This window comes from Ovis canadensis, chromosome 9 (assembly GCF_042477335.2).
Source record: "Ovis canadensis isolate MfBH-ARS-UI-01 breed Bighorn chromosome 9, ARS-UI_OviCan_v2, whole genome shotgun sequence".
Lineage (NCBI taxonomy): Eukaryota > Metazoa > Chordata > Mammalia > Artiodactyla > Bovidae > Ovis > Ovis canadensis.
This window is the reverse complement of record NC_091253.1, coordinates 39,722,553-39,739,808: the sequence shown is the minus strand read 5'-3', so window position 1 is coordinate 39,739,808 and position 17,256 is coordinate 39,722,553. Positions and strand designations below refer to the sequence as shown.

At 48.8% G+C, this 17,256-nt stretch overlaps 1 non-coding gene across 1 annotated transcript; it reads right to left on the bottom strand.

Annotated features, from left to right (window-relative positions):
* Positions 1-8,432: 8,432 nt before the first annotated feature.
* On the bottom strand, positions 8,433-8,505 carry TRNAM-CAU (transfer RNA methionine (anticodon CAU)). Its single transcript has one exon. It is a non-coding gene; the product is annotated as a tRNA-Met (tRNA).
* Between the last annotated feature and the right edge of the window lie 8,751 nt (positions 8,506-17,256).

Here is a 17,256-nt window from a genome sequence, read left to right as displayed (position 1 = left end):
GCTTTGTATGAGGCCCTTTCAGGTTTCAGGGACCGGCATGAACCTCAGGGACTTAAGTTGATGAGGTTTTATTTTAAGGATAAATGGAGAACTAAAGAACAGGACAGCATCTCAACAGCTGTGCACCCAGGACCTGAACTCAGCAGGAGCAGTGAGGAGAGGCCCACCCCACGGCCCCTCCGTCCCCGGGAAGCCGGGCCTCCCCTCACCAGCGACCCCACTGCACTCACCGCACCCAGCCGCTGTCTCTGCTTCTCCGCACGGCACTGACCGACAGCTCCACAGCACAGCTGCTCCCGGCTTCATCATCTTGGCTGGCAGATCACTTCCCTGAACCCATTTCTAAAAGGAGCGTAGAAATAGCACACGGCCAGGTTCCTGGTATAGTGCTTAACGCACAGTGCACTGTACAGAAGAGTACTTTTTTTGGCACAAAGTATAACCTTATGGTAAACCAAATGCTCTTTTGTCCAAAGTCCCCAGATAATATCCCATCACTGTGCAAGGCATTGGATTCCCAGGAGCACCTTGTCAGCCTCATTATCTTTCTGTCTGTTTTCAGTTAGGTGCAAACATGCCTTCATAATCCAAACTGGCGTGTGCCACAACAAAATAACAGGATATAAAATATTTTGGGTGTGATGGGAACTTTAGGTGAGTAATCTCTAGCTCACCAACAGCATTCGACTTCTAAAATACTGTGATTCTGCCAACTAGAATTAGCTGGTTATCGCGTTTCTGACCTCTACTTCAAGTCCTCTTTTACTAGAATTTATATCCACTCATACTGATTTTGCAAACTACACAGAGTCCTCTTTTATAATATTTTAAACTTCTTCAAAAAGTTTCTGTTCATCCAGTGAAAGTGAGTTATACATTCAGTCACATAAAGTTCTTTATTACATTCCTCCTTCCGGTTTTCTCTAAGCCTACGATTCTCCCAATAACCTTGATAAAGTCGCTGGCTTAGCAGAGTTCAGATATTTGGCTGAGTCTCTTCAGTCACGTGGGTTTGGTTGTCACTTCAAAGGTTATCACATTTAATGAAGTAAATTTTTGATTATCTCTTCCTGCCTCTTGACAGTCTATCCTCAACCTGACCCCAGTTCCTTCATAATATAAATTCTTGGGGAATTGAATGAAGATTGAGCTTGGCTAAAATTCTTCCCACACTGGCTACATTCACAGAGCTTTTCTCCAGTCCTCCTCCTGAGTTAGCTGGAGAAGAACAGTTCCTAAAGGCCTTTTTACATCACATTCACAGGGTTTCTTTCTGGTTGGAGAAATGCAGGCCTTCAGCTAAATTCCTCTCCACGTCGACTCCACTTAAAGAGTCCAGTATGGGTCCAGCGGTGACGAATACGTTACTGACTTGGTTAAATAGCTTTTCACATCTATTGCATTCACATGGCTTCTCTCTGGTCTGAATTCTCTGATGCTGAGCAAGATTTGAACATGTGCCAAGGCTTTCCACAGTGCCTCCACTTTGACCATTACAGTGGTAATGACTTCGAGGACTGGCAAAGGCTTAACTTACTAATGTGCGTGCTCTTAGCATTCTTAATGATTCATCTCAGATCAGTGCTAAGTTCAATCAGGAGACAAACCAGATCATTTGAACAGAAGTTAGAGTTATTAAACTATGATACTATATAAATGCTAAAGGAGGGACTTCCCTGGTAGTCCAGTGGCTAAGACTGAGCGTCTAACACAAGGGGCCCCGGTTTGATCCCTGGTAGGGGAATTAGATTCCATGTGCTACAACTAAGAATTTGCATGCCCCAACTAAAAGATAGCACACGTGGTAACAAAGATCCTGAGTATGGCAACTATTAATAAGAGCCAGCGCAGCCAAATATTTAAGGGTACCTAGGGCTGAGAAAGCACCCAAAGAAGGACAAGCTCAGAAAGAAACCCCTCTCTCCCCAAGGCTCAGGTTCAGACACACTGGACAGCAGAGGGGTTGATGGGCTGCCCGGGCCAGAGCTGGCCCACGTGCCCACCCAGCAGCAGAAAGTAAGTCCCTAGGGTGCAGGCACTCCGAGGCTGCTGAGCGAAAGCTCATGGGGAATCAGGACCCTGAGTGCTGTCAGAGCGGTGTGTGGCCTGGTGTGTGTCCTGGCCAGCAACGGCCATGTTGTAAAGGGGAGAGTCCAGTAAGACAGGCTGGGACCCGGGCCCTGTGCTGCATTGCTTGCACCTGGACAAATGTTTCCATCAGCAGAATACAAAGGAACTGTAAGGGACTCAAAATGACTGTGTGCAAGCACATTTGGGGGCTTCCCAGGTGGCATTAGTGGTAAAGAACCCGTCTGCCAATGCAGGAGACTAAGAGATGCGGGTTCGATCCCTGGGTTGGGAAGACCCCCTGGAGGAGGGCATGGCAACCCCCTCCAGTATTCCTGCCTGGAGAATCCCATGGACAGAGGAGCTCAGGGGGCCTACAGGCCATAGGGTCGCACAGAGTCAGACATGACCGAAGTGACAGCACAACCTCCCTTTACGCTTCTGGCAATGTAGGAAGTGGTTCACGCCTCAGAGTTTTAATACTGTTGACTCAGTGCATTCTTTCTGACATTTATTCAGGATTTTCAGAATGTATGGGAAGGAAAGCAAAGAGCTGGACATGACTGAAGCAACTTGGCACGCATGCACAGCTGGGACAAATTATGGACAAGATACAAAAAGACCAAAAAAACCCAACTGCCACTTCTGAGAGCTGAGAGCAAAAACTGGGTATCAGGAGAAAAAGCAGGGCACTGCACAGGTCCCCTAAGCACAGCGCCACCAGAGGGGCAGGCAAACCACCTAACACACCCTTCCAGCCTGACCCGGGCCCCGCCCCTGCCCTCACCCCGTGAGGGGAACAAGCTCGCCGCCCACCTCAGGGAGCGTGCAAGGGTCCCTGTTGGGAACAATGGGGAACCACCCCCCAGGGCACCCACAAACCAAGGCTGGAGACCAGGCCCTAAGGGCAGGCCAGGGTGCTGCTTCTGGCACAGGAACGGAACATGCCAAGGGAGACTGCAGCAAAGCAGTCATCAGGCTGGGCTGTGGGCTCCGGGCACACGGCTGGACAGGGCACCCTGGGTGTCCCCACACACTCCAGCCTCCGAGGGACCACAGAGCAGTAAACCAGAATAAAGAAAATCACCTCTTGGGCTTGAAGGAGAAGCCCCACTCCTTCTGCAGTGGCCTCTAGCGCCCTCCACTGGCAGCCGACCACCGTGCACACTGGGGAGACGTGCATAAAGGGTCCCACCCATGGTTGCAGGGAGGGCCCTGAAGAGCGCATTTGGAGCTCACAGACCTTGAATGGATCGCGGGCACTCTCATGCAATCGAAAGTATCTCTTACAGTTTACCTGGTTGCTTGACAGAGTAATGGCTTCAGTGCTGGCCTCCTTAACCACTCGGAGATGCCAGAATTTCCCTCGCGTGATGTAGATGAAGCTATAGAAAGGCATCAACAAAGGAACAGATGCAGCACATACGAACTTCACTCTCTTCCCAGCTTCATGCTCAGCCCTAAAGACACTCCCTTCTTAAGACACTGAGTGAAGGGAGTACCTGAAAAGTTGGAAACCTCTGTGACAAGAGGTGCCTGTTGGACTTTCCTAGTGGTCCTGTGGTTAAGAATCTACCTGCCAATGCAAGGAACACAGGCTTGATCCCTGGTCCAGGAAGGTCCCACACACCTCAGGGCAACTCAGCCCCATACCACAACTACTGAAGCCACCACAATAAGAAGCCAGAACCCATGGCAACGAAGAGTAGCCCCCACTAGCTGCAACTAGAAAACGCCCATGCACAGCAACGAAGACCCAGCGAGCCAAAAATAATATTAATTTTCTTAAAAAGATGCCTATTGATATGCTTCCTAATTTCAGTGGGGATGATGGGATGGATTCATGAAGCAGAGGCCAAGTGATAGTGGCTTAACTGCCAAGTGCTAGTCGCTCAGTTGCGTCTAACTCTCTGGGACCCCATGGAGGAGGGGTCCCACCAGGCTCCTCTGTCCCTAGAGTTCTCCAGGCCAGAATACTGGAGTGGGTAGCCATTCCCTTTTCCAGGGCATCCTCCCAACCCAGGGATCAAACCCAGGTCTCCCACACTGCAGACAGATTCTTTGCTGTCTGAGCCACCAAGATCACCATTTACAGCTGCAGGCAGCAGAGAAGTATTAAGAGATTCTTAGCTATCAAAGATTATGTTTTCCCCAAGAATGAAACAGATAAGCAGCCTATTAAACATTGCTTGATATATCTAACAGGAAATCTTAACATCTGGTGGCCCAAAACCAGATCTGACTCATTGTTACTGAACCAAAATCGGGTCCACCACTCGCCTGCATGCAGTCAATCTATCCACACTGGGACAGTACAGTGTTTATTGCAAGGCACCAGGCAAGGAGTCTAGGCAGCTAATGTTCTAAAGGCCTGAGCTCCCCCAGTAGCTTTCAGGGAATGGTTTTTAAAGACAGGGTGAGGGAGAGGGTTGTGGGATATATGATCAGCTTACCCCACAACCCTCTTATCAATCAGGACATTATTCTGATTGGTTGGTGGTGAGGTAATCAGGAGTAACATCAACCTTCTAGTTCCAACTTGTCTGGGGTTTACGTGCTTGTGGGCAGCATACAGTTAACTCTTCTACTTGCTGGGGCTTTCAGTATCTGCTAAACAGCTCAAAAACTTTGACTCATTGTTATCTATGGCCTCTGATGGGGAGCTAAAGGTCGTACATTTGATAATGGATCCATGATTTGTCTTGCTTGACCGTTTTCCTTTAATTCTGCGTTTTCTCCAATTAAATGTACTCTTTGGAACTGGGGGAGGTCTAGGAAGCTAAAGTTTTTCTACAAATAAGAAGAAAGCAGAGAAAATGATTCTTTCAAAATGACAAAAAAAAAAAAAGGCAGCAAGCAGAGGACATGGAAAGGTCTATCCCAGGAAGGCCCCATGGAGTCTTGCTATTACATCACCACAATGGAGAGCCTTGCCTGTCGCCCATTTTCCAAACCTGAACTCATTGCTGGACTTCCCCAGTGGTTCAGATGATAAAGAATGTGCCTGCAATGCAGGTTCTATACCTGGGTTGGGAAGATCCCCTGGAGAAGGGAATGGTAACCCACTGCAGTATTCTTGCCTATCAATTCTTATCCATTGACAGAGGAGCCTGGTGGACTACACAGTCCACAGGATCGCACAAAGTCAGATATGACTGAATGACTAATACACACAGATTCATCACTAGATGCAAAGTCTCTTGTTTTTCTGTTTTTTAAAGTGAAGTATAGTTGATTTACAGAATCATGTTAGTTTCGAGCATACTGTAGCTTCAAGTGTAGGGAATCCTCTCTATAAAGAAGGATCGTGATCTTTCCAACTAAACAAATCTGACAAACGCAGCTGGTGAGTCATCTGTATTTGGCTCCCTATATGAGATACCGGCAATGGAAATTGCCCTGCCCAGGGAACGGCTCTTGGCCTAAATTGGATGCCCTGCTGGGTCTTAGATGATGACATCAGACCAAGTTCCTGCCCCAGACACTAACATAGGCTTTTCTAATTGATCCCTGGAAGGGGAAGTCCTGAGCCCCAGAGCCCTAGAGTCAGGAATTGAGTCTGGACAGGCACGGAAGGTGATGGAAGGGTTAGATTGCTGTTGTTTAGTCATTAAATCATATCTGACTCTTTGTGATCCCAGGGACTGTAGCCCACCAGGCTCCTCTGTCCATGGATTTTCCAGGCAAGAATACTAGAGTGGGTTGTCATTTCCTTCTCCAGGGTTTCTTCCTGACTCAGGGACCGAACCCGTGGCTCCTGCATTGGCAGGTGGGTTCTTTACCGCTGAGCCACCAGAAGGGGTAGATATATTGGCATAATGGCCAGAGTGGCTGGGACAGCTAGCTCACCTGGAGGAGTTAAAGTCTGAAGCAACGTATCCTCACTCTCTTTTTCATTCCCTTCCTTTATCTTACTTCCCCTGATGTAATAGCACAAATGCTTGCACATAAAAGATTTCATCATTCTTCCCTGCTTCTTCACAAAATAGCTATAGAGTCCTTCAAAAGCCACCACAGAACCATAAATAGCAATTGCTCACCTAAGGGATGCCGTTTTGTTTTGGCATCAACCAAATTAAAATGCAATTGAAAAGAAACATGGTTACTGCTGTGATATACTGTGCAAGATAATTACTAAAATTATGCCTGATATAATTTACTAGTATACACCAGAACTATAGGAGTTCCATATAATTTCTAAGATGTGTATATTATTAAATAATAATTGTTTACCTGTACAGTACAAAGTAAGTTTTACCACCACTTATCTGACAATGCTTCCCATGTGATTTAACACACCAAATAAGCCTACTTAGTTTAATATTCCTCTCTATGAGATGGAGAGACACATAATTTTAGGAGTTCCAGGGATCCTTCGGAAAACCTCAAAGTCAGATAGTGGCTAAACCAACTTCATTTAGAATTTGATCTTTTTTGGAAAGTCTGTCCAAATACCAAAAGCATTCCATGCTCCCAAAGCATGGGGCCTGGGTTCAATCCCTGGTCAGGGAACTAGATCCCGCTTGTTGCAACTAAGAGTTTGAATGCTACAACTAAGGATCCCACATGCTGCAAGAGTAAAGATCCTGAGTGAAGCAACCTGGCCCAGCCAAACAAAAACATTAAAGAATCCAAGACAGGTACTTCCCCTGGTGATCCACTAGCTAAGACTCTGAGCTCCCAATGCAGGGGCCTGGGGTTCGATCCCTGGTCAGCACTACAGATCCCGAGTGCCCCAACTAAGACTCCTGCTCAGCAAAATTAAATTAAAAAAAAAAATCAAAGACAAGCAAAACACAAACTGCATACATAAAGGCTAGCATCCAAAGAAACAAATAAACTGGTTCACAAATTAGGCAGAAGTCCAACTCTTTTCTCTCTCCAACAGGGTATCCCACTCAAAGACAAAACAAATTGGTTTATTCCAGAGAAAAAGCCCCAAAAGAAGAAATAAAGTTCCCAACTGTACACACCCTCAGAGAGACTTACGGCTACTGTTTGGAGCCTGTCTGCACCCAAATATTGATTCCTTGCTCCAACTGCCCAGGGCTGGAACAACCAGTGCGGCTTCGGGGAGTTTTGAAGGAAGAGCCTCAGGACAAATGGTCTTGCCAGCTGCTAGGGCCTTACCCCCAAATTCCCCAACTGTCAGCTCGCCATGAATGGCAAGGCAAGCCAGGCCAATAAATGGAGAGAGGAGTTGCTAGGACTAGGAACAGCGACTTTATTCAGAAAGCCACCAAGCCAAGAAGACGGTGGACTCCAAAGATCCATCTTACCTGAGCTAGAATTCAGACTTCTTTTATACTAAAAGGGGAGGGCGTGTAGCCAAACATTTCCGGTTCCGGTTAGCCTTCAGAAGGGGCTGTGAAGCCCCTTCTTCTGCCTACACTCCTGCACTGCTGGGCCTGGTCAGGAGACTTCTTGGGAGCTAACCAAAGGTATTTCAGCTTAATGCTCATTACCTGGGAGGCAGGGTTCCCAGAGATGGGCCATGGTATATAAATTAAGCTTATAGGCAACATCCTTGAGGTGATTAACTTGCAATAGGGTACATAGGTTCTGCCCTATTACATCAGATCTTAATTTAATTTGCTATTTGACCTGTTCAGAATGACTGAATTATCAGAAACTTCATGGATGAACATTAGGACGTAGCAGCTGTTGGAAAGGCAGCGTCAGCACAGTCCCTGTCAGGTTATGCCCTGCTGCCTGAACAACCTCCCTAACACCGCGCTCCCCCAGACCCCATCACAGCCGGCCACTTCCCAGCTCTGCAGCCCGACCTGCTCACATGGTGCTCAGCGCCCGTGTGCGGTCTGGCATCTCAACACAGTGCCACCCACTTCCCCACAGTCTCCTAGACCCACCCTTCCTCGCGGCCAAGTGTCAATAACCAGGACCCTCGCCGGGAAACCCTGGGTTCCAGCTACTCCCCCAGAGCACCCCAGGGCTCCCTCACCCTGGGCTGTACACATCCCCGCCACCAACAGGGCTCAAAGCCAGGGCAGGATCCCTGGTGCAGGGCGGGTGGCGGGGTGAGTGCACCTCCTGGGTACCCGGACTCGTAGCGCTAGAGGTGAGAGTGGTTATCTTCTCGAGGGGCTCATCCGGTACCCAGCCCATGGCGTGCTAGTCTGCCTCACGTGGATACCCGCCCCCCAACCGTTTATCTTCATGCCCTGGCCTCCCTTTCAGTCCTCCACCCGGGCCCAGTACGCTGGAGCCCGCAGGGCAGCACTCGGTACTTCGGGGAGGCTAGGCCAGCACGCCGGTGGCACGGACGTCCGGGGCTTGCGGGTCTACTCAAGCAAGACCCATCTTTCTAGCAGGAGTGAAAAAAACCGGAGCGAGCAAAAGTATTGTGCCCCGTGTGAGGATCGAACTCACGACCTTCAGATTATGAGACTGACGCGCTACCTACTGCGCTAACGAGGCACCTACGAACAACTTCCGGGAGTAGGATAATGAGGCTATTGCGGTGGCCCAGTGCGCATGCTCAGAAAATCAGCGCTTCATTTTTCTCCGCAGGGTTTCTGACCCAGGACACCGAAGTTCCTGCCCGGGAGTCTGCCTTACTTGAACCACCCACGCCTCTCTGGTCTACTTCCACTGAGGGTCTGGTTATCAATCAACAAACACTGCGGCTTATTGGACCTCCGGCGCTGAGTAGGGGAGACCCTGGGCCGCGAGATTCTTCCTACTCTTGTAAACTCTTCTTTTTGTTGCGTGCTTACAAAGCGTTTGCACAGTCGTGATCTCGTGAAACACTTCTTGGTGTTCCTGGCCCGGTGCTGCGTGCTGTGATCACAGAGATATCCCCAGCCTCAATCAGTTGGAGTGGGGGCCCACAAGCATAATGATTTGAAAACACAACACACGTACACTATTCCGGCCTCACCACAAACCCCCGATCTAGCCTGGTGCCCAGTCCCTTTTGACGCCCCAAGTTTCCACCGCTGCTCGGAGCTCGGCGGCTGAAACCACCCTTCTTAGAAGCGCCCACAGCACTGGAAACGACACCTCGAGCCGCAGCCTCGGCATCTTGGAAGCCCTCTCCTCTCCTTTACCCCAAGCCCTTTATGTTAATTATCAGCTTATTTAAATACATTCATTGTTAAAGGCCGCTTTCTGTCACTGTTATAAATGGAAAACGGGGGCTTATTTTTCTCCTAATACACAATAAAATAAATATTAAAATAAAAAACTCTTCCATGTACTGTCCAAAACCATCTAGAGGGAAGCACACTTCAGATCTATTTCCCTGTGTGTAAATTTTACCTTTAAAAATGTATTCTAAGACTGAACTGCAGCCAACGACAGGCTAACAGAAGGGCTTTGCAGGAGTGATTACTTAAGATTCCAAGTTTGAAGTGTTTCAAAAGATAAGACCATTTGATGGACCGACGAGCCTAAGGACAGAGGTGGAGAAAGCGAAAGGCCGCAAGAGTCGTAAGCTGTTAACGTAGATCTGGGTGATGGGTATATGAATATTCACTGGATAATTCTTTCCATGTTTCTGTTTATCTGAAAATTTTTCATTATGAAGTGTTGGAGAAGAAGTTTTAAATCCCCCAGAACTGGGGAATGTTAAGGGGAAAACTGGTAATATGAGTGTAAGGAGGTGGCAAAAAATAATATTAAGAGTAGGCATCCGAATTCCCGGAAGCTGGGGAAGAGAACACTGGGGGCGGAGGGCTGCGGCGGGGGGAGGAGGGTGCGGCGGGGGATGGATCTCGCTACATTTGAAGAAGCGACCCCTGGGAGTATGGTCAGCGCCACGAAGGGTGGGCTTCTTAGAGCCTTATCTTGTCTCCACAGGGGGAGCTGCGCATGGAGTAGGTTGTCTGGATCCCAGACCTCGTGGGCTGGATGTACCTTGGATAACTTGTAACTTGGATACCCAGTCCTGGCGATGCTTTCCCCACATCACGGTCCCCGTTGGGAAACTCACAATCTCCCAATCCTGGGGGAGGCTCTTCCCCCCCGCCCCCCGCGAGAACCCGACAGAGCGGAGGGTGCTCGCCCTGGGTTTGGAGAACAGAGAATCAGGCAGAAGGCCAAACAAGAGACCCCGCCCCCAACACACACACACACACACACACACACACACACACACACTTGCCTAGTGACCCTGGGGGAGGATGGGGGGGTGGGGTGAGAAAGAGGGGAGGCATGAACCCGGGGGTGGGGTCCGGGGCTCTCGGAGCGAGCCCTTCCCACCTCGAAGCCTTTACTAGGACTGCTCCCTCCGCCTGACACGGCTTTCCCCTCACCAGGCCCTTTTTCTGTGCGGACATCTCCCCTCCCTTCTTCAGCCAGGTGAATAGTCACCTACTGTGAGCAACCTGATCCCCATTTTCCTCCCAGGATCGCTTCTTTTTCCCCTACCTCCCCCCACTAAACTCGGCGGAGTCGAGGTTCCCTCCTCTCTGCTAGAAGCTTTGCCGGGGGCGGCTCTTTAACTCTGGGAACAACCTGGAGGGGTCAGTATCGTTATTGCCCTACGCGTACTGATGCGCAAACTCACAAACAGGTCAACTCGGACCTGCCGCTTGTAGCTAAGGGAGGCAGAATTTCATCTCACAGCTCTCACCAGCGCTTCCCCCGCCCATAGCAGCAGTTTTCAGAAGTGTTTCCTCGCGTGCACCTTCTAAAATAATCTTGAAAAGCATCTACATACTTCTTCTATTAATGCTAAATTGATATCTAAACGTTGTTGTAAATTCAGTTTCAAAGGATGTAACTTCCACTAAATGGTATATGCCGATTTTCTAAAAATGTAACTGCGTGTCAGATTTTTTGTTTTTAAACAGGCGTCCAATGAAATTGAAATACCTTAGGGATCCCATACAAACCATAATCTATTTTAAATACACGTGAATAAGCTCTTCTTTAATATTTGTTGTTTACATTTATTCCAGTAGTCAAAACTGTGGTTTTTCCAGTAGTCTTTTATGGATGTGAGAGTTGGACTATAAAGAAAGCTGAGCACCAAAGAATTGATGCTTTTGAACTGTGGTGTTGGAGAAGGTTCTTAAGAGTCCCTTGGACTTCAAGATCAAACCAGTCAATCCTAAAGGAAATAATCCTGAATATTCATTGGAAGGACTGATGCTGAAGCTAAAGCTCCGATACTTTGGCCACCTATGCAAAGAACTGATTCACTGGAAAAGCCCCTGATGCTGGGAAAGATTGAAGGCAGGAGAGCAGGATGACACAGGATGAGACGGTTGAATGGCATCTCCAACCTGATGGACATGAGTTTGAGCAAGCTCTGGGAGTTGGTGACAGACAGGGAAGCCTGGCATGCTGCAGTCCATGGGGTCGCAAAGAGTCAGACAGGACTGAACTGAACTTACATTTATTTTCACACCAGAACTCATATTTCCATTCTACTCCTACCCCTAAAATGGTATTTTCATATAATACATAGTTCATGTTAGAATGTCTGTTATTGAGAACACTAGCATGCCTCTTAACAACAAAAATAGGTACATACATTGAAAATTTTGTTTCCTTTGTGGCTCTAAGTCTCTGTGTCATATTTTTTCTTAATTGGCATCATTAATATTACTACACAATCAAAAATCATAAATATTTATGGATTTGAAAAATAAGTATTAAATGGAAAATCTGAAACAAATATCCATGAGATGGATGCAGCTTTTTAATCTCATTCGATTCATGTCTGTGTGGATGGCCGTTTCCTTTTTCTAGAATGAGAAAATGAGCATTAATTCTTTTCCTATTTTTTATATTTACAGGTATAAATGTTGAGACACTGTTAACATGAAGACATGAAAAACGATGGGAAGACTTTTGTGTTGACACTAAAATTCAATTCCTTAAACAGCTTCAAGTTATATTCTGAACAATCACCTCTCCTGAATCTATCGTCTTGGTTATGAATGTCCTCTCAAGTTTTGATGTAGAAGCTGAAGTGGTCAGTCATTAGAGTCCACGTATTCCACTTCTAAACCTATGTTTTGAATTGAACATTCCTTTTATTTGCAGCCCTGGAGTTTTCTCACCTCCAATAAAATCCTGAAGGTGGAGGAAGACCAGATGTGGAGGAGAGACAGGAGGAAGCCTTAGCCTGACCACTGACAGCAGCTCTTTACCCAGCTGATCAGTTTTTGAACATCATCACATCGTACTCCTGAGGTACTCGTCCAGGCATTTGATGAGGCTTAGATTTGATCTGACAGGCAGCAGAGGCTGTTTAAACCTATTTTACAGGTATGTGTGTGTGTGTCGGCTGAGAGGCAAGCTCAGGGCTGGCTAAGCAGAATAACTGACTGGAAACATGTTACAAATTATTCTTTCCCTATGACCTGGATAGATCCGGGCAGGGCAACCACCTGGAAAGCCAGGAGACAATCCAGGCCTGGGGAAATAGAAACACATCCAGGGAACGGCTGCAGAGACCTCAGGGAGGGAGCCGAGTGGAGAAACAGCCCGCAGGATCTTCCAGGACTTGTTTCTGGTTTACTGCCAGGAATAGAGAAGCTAAATGTCACTCCAGATTCAGAGAAGCCATGCCCAGAAATATCCTGGTGCCACCACTGGGCAGGAAAACAGGAAAGATGGGCCTGTTTGTGGGGAACCAAATAAATTCTGATTTTGCATAATTTTCATTACATAAATACCCCTTGCTCATTATAAATCACACTCACACATAGTGTATCAGTCAGCTATTGCTGCGCTAGTGCTGCTTAACAAACTATCCAAAACTTAATGACTTAAACGATGTGGTTTTCTTTTTAAATAGCTTTAATGAAATATAATTCATCTACCATACAATTTGGGACTTCCCACATGGAGCTAGTTGTAAAGAACCCCCCTGCCAGTGTGGGAGGGGGGATAAGAGACGTGGGATTGATCCCTAGGTCAGGAAAATCCCCTGGAGGAGGAAAAGGCAGCCCACTCCAGTATTGCCTGGAGAATTACATGGACAGAGGAGCCTGGTGGGTTACAGTCCAAAGGGTGGCAAAGAGTCAGACTCGACCGAATGACTGCACGACAAGAGGCTGGGTGAGGAGAAGGATTACTGGGGAAGGAAGGAGGCCGGAGAGAAGGGGCCGGTTTGAGGTGGAGGTTCTCTGGGAGGAGGCAGAGGTTTCCCAGGCCTGGCCCCTTCCCAGCCAGGGCTCCATGACGCGGCAGGACTTGGCTGCGGGCCCGCAGGTCTCATCTGGTTATTCCGGCTCTGATAAGCCAGAAGCCAGGGTGCAGCTAGCTGGGCAAGGGCAGGGAGGCTGAGAGAGGCTGAGTGCAGGGCGGGAGGAGGAAGTTTTCCTCAGACACACCCTGCAGGGCGCAGCCAGCTCGTCTCTGTTGTCTGGTCCGGGCAGCACAGGGCCATGGCCCTTCCAGCTCCAGCTTTGACTGGACTCGTGGACAGCGCTGTGTGAGTCAGCCTGTTGCTGGAAGCATCTGAGAGTCGTTGCTCTGAGCCACGCTGACACAGCAGCCAGGAGGAGGAAGGCCTCGCCCCTGACAGCTGGGTGTTCCCCGAGGGGCCTCTGTTCTTTCCACACTGAGGCCAGTGGCCGCAGTTTTCTCTGTGTCCTGCTTAACAGCTTCTATGGATCCCACTGTCCAAGGGATAAAGGAGGAGGTCCTCTTGTCCCTTCCCCCATCCCTTCTTCCCCACCCCTCGCAGGTCTGACCTCTGGAGCTCAAGTCTTACCCACCCCCTGCCCCCCCACCACCCCGCCTCCCTCAACCCCCAGCACACACTCAGTGTCTGTACCCCCAGGGCACCCATTCCCTCCCACCTCCCCCAGCTAATTCCACCAACCTGTGGTGACCTCAGAAAGGCTTCCTGACCCCAGGCTAGGTCAGCCTCCCTGCTCTGTATTCGCTACTCCCGTGACCTTAACATTCATCCCAATTCAATGTCCTGACTCTCCTTTGCTGTCCTTCCCTCTGGACTGTAGGCAAGGCCATAGCAGAGGTCATGCTCTAAGCTGTGCTGAGCCCAGAATGGGCCCCTGAGCATTTGATGACGACATAAAAGGCTTCTCACATTCTACTGTACTGGCTTCTCTCTCCTTGAGGGCAGACGCCTCCGTGGATTCGTTTCTAGATCTCCAAATTTTAGTCCGATCAAAGACCTAGTTCCTAGTTCCAAAGATGTGCAGGTTCTGATTTCAGTAACTGAGCAAGCCTTTCCATGACCTGGCTAGAAACACATTCAGAGCCATCTCCCAAGCCGCATATCCAGGGTGGGGAGGACAGCAAGGTCCCCTAACCAGAGGACAAGAGAGGGTTACAGCATTCACCTCTCAGGGCCCTCCACTCCGCATTCTGACAGGTGAGGTGTGGTGCTAGGTGTGGTCCCAGCAGCCCTGGGGCCACAAGGAGCTAAGCCTACCGCTTCCAGGTTCAGCCCTGGAACAGGGCAGTGGTTTTGCCCACAGTTCCAACAGGTGTAATGGCAATGGCAGAGGTCATGGTGTGTGTCTTGGCACCCCCAGTTATGTCAGGGTGCAGAGCCATGGGGCCACCTTCATCACACTGCTAATGGGTGTCATGAGTCTGACCCGAAGTAGTCAGGCATCCAGGGCCTAGGCTTCTTACACTTTAATCCTTTCAAATCATATCTCTAACATTTCTTCCTGCACCTGTATTTCAAACATAGTATTTGTGCCTGAAATTGCACAACCACATTGTGGCAAAATTACGGTATTTGGCTCATAATTTAAAGCTTAGAGACTTCGACTAATTTAGGTGACAATCTGATGGCCAAAGGGTGAAAGTCTGATTACAAGGGGGCATTTTCTGAGAGTGCAGCTTTTATTGCAGGGCCCCAAGCAAGGAGCCCAGATAGCTAGTGGTTGTAAGACCCAAACTCCGCAGTGACTTTCAGGAAAAGGTTTTAAAAAACAGAATGGGGAGAAGGGTTGTGGGGTGTGTGATCAGCTTGCAGAGATTTTTCTGATTGGTTGGTGGTGAGGTAATCTGGAGTCAACATCATCAACTTTCTGTTTCCAGCTGGTCTGGGGTCTACGTGCATGTGGGCATCATACAGTTAACTCTTCTACCTGATGGGGCTTTCAGTATCTGCTAAAGGGCTCCAAGGACATGGCGCATAATATTATCTATAGCCCTTGAGGAGGCGTTAGATGTCCTTGACTTTGTTCAATGGCTAAACTGTGATTTTGTCTTGCTTCACTGTTTTCCTTTGCTTTGCCTTTTATCACTTTCCAGGTTAAATTTATTCTTTGGAACTTGAGGAAGGCCTAGGAAGCTACAGATTTTCCGTAAACAAGAGGCAGGTGGAGGACATGGGGAGGTCTGTCTCAGGAAGGCCACACAGGGTCCTGCTTGGCTACAGTTGTACAACTATATGTTGTTGTTTAGTTGCCAAGTTGTGTCTCATTCCTCTGCAACTCCAAGGACTGTGGTCCACCAGGCTTCTCTGTCCATGAGATTCTCTCAGCAAGAATACTGGAGAAGGTTGCCATTTTCTTCTCCAGGGGATTTTCTCGACCATTTCCTTTGACCAGGGATCGAACCCAGGTCTCCTGCATTGGCAGGCAGATTCTTTACCACTGAGCCACCAGGGAAGTCCAAAACACTGGACACATTCCTCAAAACTCATAAAGCTGTGTAGTAACAAGGGTATATTTTATTGCATCTAAGGTATACCTTAATTTTTTAAAAAGCTTCTGCAAATGTATTAGCCAAAAAACAATGGGCGCTCTCGTGGTTCTTATGCGTGTCTGAATTCTTGGGCAAGGGGTCAGGAACTCAAAAGTAGGAGATGTGAGGGAACGAAGGGCTTCGCTGCCGTGTCGCTGCTGTTCAGTCTGTAACTCCTGTCCAACTCTTTGTGACCCCATGAACTGTGGGCCCCTGGGAATTAAGTTGTGGCTTTGCTGGGCACCGAGGATGGGAGACTCACGGGAGGCTGTTGGGAGGCTGATCCCGTGAAAGGCAGTGGTGGAAGGACCTGGAGAGGGGTGGGGTTTACGGGAACTGTCTGGACACCCTAGGCCCTGGCCTGCCACAGAAGCAGCAGCTGCTCGAGCTCCTTGCCTGCCTGGGCTGAGCTGATGATATGCAGCATGGACTGATTGGTGTTGACAGGGAGCTATTTACCCGTCTAATTAATTATGCCAACTAATTTTCAACTTAATTGCACTTCTTGGGTCACTGGGTAATGAGACTGTACAAATTTCATGCTGATGCAGGCCTTGATGGGGAGGTGGCAGGGGGAGGGTGGTGGCTGCCCCTCGAGTCAAACAGACACCCTGTCCCTCCAGGTTCCTGGGCCCAGAGCCCAGGCCCTCAGCCCCTGAGCCACCCCACAGAAAGCTCTGGATTCCTGCTTGAGTAGCTTCGGCCTGTGTAAGCTGGCCTCTGCCCTGGGAGCCCTGAGCCATTTATTCACCCAACAAGCATTGATTAAATGCCTACTCCGTGCCAGCCCCAAAGTGGGAGAGGTGCTGGGGTGCCAGGAAGCTAAGTCATGTCTTGCTGGTCCCCCATCCCCCTCCTCAAATTGCTCACAGTAGGAAGGAGGAGATTTTCATTTACACCCACAGTTACCAGAATTTGGGTGCTGATAAAAGAAAGGTCTTTGGAGACAAACCCAATCCAGGCTTTGCCGCTGGGCCCTTGAGGAATTTCCTTAACCTTCCTAAGAGGAAACAGCAACCCACTCCGATATCCTTGCCTGGAGAATCCCATGGACAGAGGAACCTGGCGGGCTACTGTCCACGGGGTTGCGAAGAGTTGGACACTACTGAATGACTAACAACCACCCAATGCCTCAGTTTTACAGACACATTGCAGGGCTGCGGCAGGATGCAGTATGTTATACAATATCAACCATATCCTAGAGAATAGACTGGCGCTATCTTAGGCTGAAGAATGGAGCAGAAACCGGGCAAGGCTGGACCACTCATATCACACGTGTCTTCTCTCTTAGATCTCACACCTTCTGAGGTTCATCCCTTGAAAAAGGCAGAGGGTGCTGTGGTTGCCACGGGGACCAGGCCGCCCACCTGTGGCTCCTGGCACTGCCGCCTTCCAGTCAGATGACCTTGTTAGGTAACTTCTGTGCTTCAGTTTCCTTCATCCATGAAACAGAAATGGTCACAGCACCTACTCACAGGGCTGCTGTGACGACCGAATGAGTTAACACACGCAAAGCACGTAGAATAGCACCTAGTA